The sequence below is a fragment of the Temnothorax nylanderi genome, unplaced genomic scaffold, assembly GCF_030848795.1.
Source record: "Temnothorax nylanderi isolate EJ_2023f unplaced genomic scaffold, tnyl_v1.0 TNYL_tig0292_pilon, whole genome shotgun sequence".
Lineage (NCBI taxonomy): Eukaryota > Metazoa > Arthropoda > Insecta > Hymenoptera > Formicidae > Temnothorax > Temnothorax nylanderi.
This window is the reverse complement of record NW_027249354.1, coordinates 233559-238813: the sequence shown is the minus strand read 5'-3', so window position 1 is coordinate 238813 and position 5255 is coordinate 233559. Positions and strand designations below refer to the sequence as shown.

The 5255-nt window shown below is 39.9% G+C and overlaps 1 long non-coding RNA gene across 1 annotated transcript; it reads left to right on the top strand.

Moving 5' to 3' along the window:
- Window positions 1–462: 462 nt before the first annotated feature.
- Window positions 463–3801, top strand: LOC139780681 (uncharacterized). The gene is made up of 2 exons (XR_011720307.1): window positions 463–2626; window positions 2777–3801. It is a non-coding gene; the product is annotated as an uncharacterized lncRNA (long non-coding RNA).
- Window positions 3802–5255: the final 1454 nt, after the last annotated feature.

Below are 5255 nucleotides of genomic sequence, written 5' to 3'. Positions count from 1 at the left end.
TAAATATTTGAAGCAAAAATGTCACAACACATGCACATAAGTAAAAAATACATGCGCTTTTTATTTGAATAATAGAAACCGCTTGTGATAATTATATAAGAAATGAAAAAAATATAAGAATTTACATATTAATTAAATATTTGAAACAAAAATGTCACGACACATTTTATTCATGTATATTTTATTCATTTTATTTATGTATTAATTTTTTTATGTATTTATTTATTTATTATCTTATTACATAATATACAAATAGCATATTTATTTATGTATTAATGTGTTAATGTATTTATGTATTTATGTGTATTTAACGTATTTATGTATATTCATGTATTTGTCATAATGAATATTATACGTACCTTTCTGAATCTTTCGGAAATCGGAATAAAGTTTTTTTTGATCCCACAATCTTTAAATACACATCGATAACCACTTTTATTACTCATTATGATTTTATTAAAAAAATTTTTTTAAATAAATACAAATACAATACAACTGACGCGCCGATGTATCTAACCAAATGAACTGTCAGATGACAGCCGCCATGTTATTGATTGTGCGAGTCGCCATATTCATTTACCAACTTTTTAGGGGAGTGAACCTACTGTTCTTACTTATACTGTGACTGTGTGTGGTATAGCAGGAGAATTTAACCGCGCAATTAACGAATTTGCCGAGAGTAATGCGAGTGCCGACATTGCTCTTTTCATAGAGAGTGGTGAGCTGAAAAATAATATCCTGGGTTACCTTGCAACCGCATGCTTCCAGGCCGCGGCCCCTTGTTAAAGGGGCACCCCGTCTGGTCCTCCGTAGGGTAGAGTCGGCAGCAGTCGTGACCCGGCCGAGCCCAACACTGGCAGGAGGACAAGCAGAAGCGCCACCAGCGCAACCCGAGGCGCTAATAGTAGAGCGCAGAATCGAAAATTTAATTCATAAGTTCCGTTTAAGATACCGCTACGCGGCGGGTGATAAAAGTAGGCCCATCCGGCACCATTAGCTCAAAAGGTTAGAAAGATAACAAGACGGGCGAGCCTTAGCTTCCGAGCCCGCAACTAAATGTATAAGTTTTGTCGGTTCAATTTCATTTATTTTGAGTTTTGGCCTAAGCGCAGGCAGCGCCAGTTTTATTTTCATTGCGCGAACCGACGCGTAAAGCGCGACAAGGCAAAGGCCACACGCAATCTTCGATTGGTCGGCGCGTCCGACAAATCGCGATCAGCCGCGCGCACAACCGAAAGAGCCACCAATGGCTCACCGGGGCGACCCACGGAGGGGTCATCAGCGACCGCGGGTCAAATCCGAAAACGCGTTCGCGAAATACGGAACCGAGGGTCTCAGGCGACTGAGAGTAATAAATGGCTCACCCGCGAGACCGAAAGAACGATCACAGCCGGTTGGCGTCACGATCGGACGCCCGGATGCGAAGTTAGCGAACATGGGAAATTTGCGAGAAAAAATGACCGATGATCGTCACACGGGACCTGGTACACCCGAAAATCGGGTCGGCGTCGAAGTCCGACCACGCGAAGGTGGGGTTACGTGACCGCCCGCGATCTCGTGAACCAAGCGTCATCGCCGAGAACAGACCACGGTTTCCGACCGGGAAGGTGGCGTAGATGAGTCACCGGGGGTCGGCGTCGACGGCCGACGACGCGAGGTATACCCGGACGTCTTCCACGGGAAGTCGGTCCGGATGCATGATCAGGGACGCGGAATAGGTCGAGCGCACGGGTCGGCGTCGAAAAAAACGCAAAAAATGAGCGAGTTGGAAAACCGCTACCCGGGAGCGGAAAGTGGGGGTCGACCTTATGGTACTACCGTTGGAATTTTCCGTCAATAACTTCTGGAACGTTCGGCGCACAAAAGAGAAAGTTGTTATTGCGCCGCGACGAACATTCCAGAAAGAGAAAGCGGCCGCGAAGCCGGAGTGGGGGTAACGGCCGTAAGTGGGGAGCCACTGAGAGCGACGATGCTCGTGGCAGTCTCTCGAGGATCGTCGGCACGGTAACTTCTCTCTAAGATATTCACCCGCGTTCGCGTTAAGTCCCGCGAGTATAAGTCGAGTGTTTAAACAATCGTTGCCAACATCCATAACAATCGGGAACGCCCGCGAAACGCGTTAACTATCGTCGATACGAAAGACGACCGGTACTGTGTTACCGAAACGAAGGACTTGCGTGCGTTTAGCGAATGTGCGACGCCATCTTGTGTAAAGAAATATTGTGAACAACCAAGTGTGTGTAAACCGAAGCCTGCGAATAAACAAATTGATTATTTGCAAAATATAAAAGGGATTGTCAGTTAATTACCTCCTTTATACCTGATCAAGCGGATGTCAGCCATCTTGGAGAATCGTTGATCCTGAGCGGAGATAATCGTCGGTGATTCATCGTTGGGGAGTGGAGATCGGCCATTCGTTCGAATAATCTGGAAAAGTGCGGTCGTTAAAAAGTTAGCTAACCGAGTTACGTATATATACCTCAGGCGCACGGTGGTCAGCCATCTTGATCGGGCGTTGATCCTGGACGCTGGAAATCATCGGTGATCCATCGGGCGATGACCCTGAAGAGGCATCCGTCGCGAAAGCCTGAAAATTTTGATTAATTAACATAGTTGATTGACCAACGTACGTATACTTAAGCCGTGATCAGACTACGGATTGGGATTGAGATTGGATTGAAATTTAATCAATCAGAATAAAGAAAACTAACTTCAAGTTTAGTAAACTTTGATCTAATTGGTCAAATTTCAATCCAATCTCAATCTCAATCCGTAGTCTGATCACGGCTTTACCCATGCGGGGTGATGGTCAGACATCTCGGCCGTTCGTTGATCCTGATCGAAGGTCGCTACCGGTGATCACTGGGGAGACGGCACAGACGCGCCATCCGTTGCGGGAACCTAAAAATTTATTTAAATTTGGAAGTTAGTTGACCGACGTACCGATACTTACCGGAAGAGGCGGTGGTCCGCCATCTTCGTTCCACGTGGTGATACAGCGGCGATTGGCATTGATGATCCGAGGGGCGACGCTGGAGATCGTCCATCCGTGGCGGGAACCTGAAAATAAAAAGGGGAATAATTAGTTGGGTGACACATTCATAGGACATAACGGGGAAACACTTACCTATACCTTCTCGGTGAACATAGGTCAAACCGAGTGGCGACCGTTAAAAGGACACATAGCCGCGTGAATCGGGCACGAGATTGTACCGTCCGGTTACAACCTTACTTCGTGCGTATTTTTACAAAATAACATTGTGCCGAATGAAATATTTGAAAAGTTTACATTGTTTGCGACATTTTTTTATGATAATATCAATCGAGATATTAATACTCATGCATCTGTTGCATCAACTTTTTTTTACAACATGTAACGAGACTATATTTTATACTTGCAGATTTTAACAGCACAATTAATTACATTCCGTTTTCTATTTTTATATGTATTAAGTGTATTATCGCGTTATCTAAATTCTTCATATTTAAATTCTTTCTCGAACTTTGTTAAGACTCATGATAGATGTGATTCCTTTACGATCTTGAATTCTAAATGATCGTTTTAATTGTGTAGGCTTTATGAAAGACTAATCTTTCTTAATATAGAACTAAAAGTGTATTTGTGTTATTTATTATAGCAACACTATTATTGAGATTAACAAAGCACGAGAAAGTAAAAGACAAAATTGTCAAAATGCACGTTGTCTAAAATACATAGCAAAGCGTTTTTTTAATATTACATAGAATATATATATATTCATTTAAAAATTTTGTGCAATAAAAAGTGCAATGAAAAAGAAAGACATTTTTGTTAATATATATCATTAGACTCGTGAAAATGTCAATAAATTAATTAAAAGACGGCGATACGAGTCAAGCGCGGTACGTGGTGCGCAACTAGAGAAATAATAGTTACAGAAGTAACTATTATGTAATTCGTTACTTCTGTAACTATTATTTCTCTAGTTGCGCACCACGTACCGCGCTTGACTCGTATCGCCGTCTTTTAATTAATTTATTGATATTTTTGTTACCTTTCCAAAAACCTTTCCTAAACATTTCGTGAAGAAAGTAACAATATTTTACAAAATATTTATCATAATGATTTAATAAATATTTAATAATATGTACCATAATATTTATGATAAACATTTTTATAATATTTATAATAAATATTTATCATCTGTTCAATCTAAAACTACAAAAATATTTATGAAATATTTTGATAAATATTTATAAAATATTCAAATAAATTTTATAAATATTTTGTAAATATTTTATAAATATTGTGTGCTGTTTGGGTAGGCACACGATATGTAAAGAAACAGTTAAGGTGCAATTTCACGCAGGGAATAAAAGCTGGCGTTTTACCCCTACTCCACCGGGCCGCCACGCAAAGCAGCGTTAAAAAGCTATTCGCTATCGCCCCTATTCTTTTCATGGAGCGAATATAAGCTGGCGTTTTACTCCCACACTCCCACTCCACCACAACGCAAAGCAGCGTTAAAAAGCGACGATTGCTAAGTACATAACCTGACATAACCGCAACAAGTATAAAAAAGGGGATGACGCGTGGCTCAATGCCTACGCGAATGATTAGAAACACCAAGGTCCGTGGTTCGAATCCGACCCGGCCTTCGTCCCATATATGCTTCGTTAAGAAGTTTTTTCCGCCCACACAGCAAAACTTGTTTCAGAAAGCTTTCCGAAAGATAACTTAGAAATTAATATTGAAATTTAAAATTGAAATCATTCAGAAATATTTCTGAAACGTTCTATCAAAATAATATATCATTGAAAGCTTTCCAAAAAATAACTTGGAAATTAATATTGAAATGTAACATTAAAATCATTCAGAAGTATTTCTAAAACGTTTCATCGAAATCATTTATGACCCTTTTCACTGAAATATTTCTGAAATATTACGAAACATTTCAGAGAAATATTTCGTACGTAATGTCAAAATACATATCATTGAAAGCTTTCCGAAAGATAACTTGGACAATAATATTGAAATGTAACATTGAAATTATTCAAAGTAAAAACGGAGAAGTAAAAACTTGAATCGCCAGTGAATAAAATTAACAATTAGCAAAAGAAATATGTTCGCCCCAACTGGCAAATTTTATTGTTCACAAAACGCTACATTTTGACTGCAGATTTCGGTCCTTTTCAAGCGTATAGAAACTCACAAATATTATTAGTCAGACATAATGCCCAAACTACGCCGAATCTAAAAACTAAACATCAAAAAT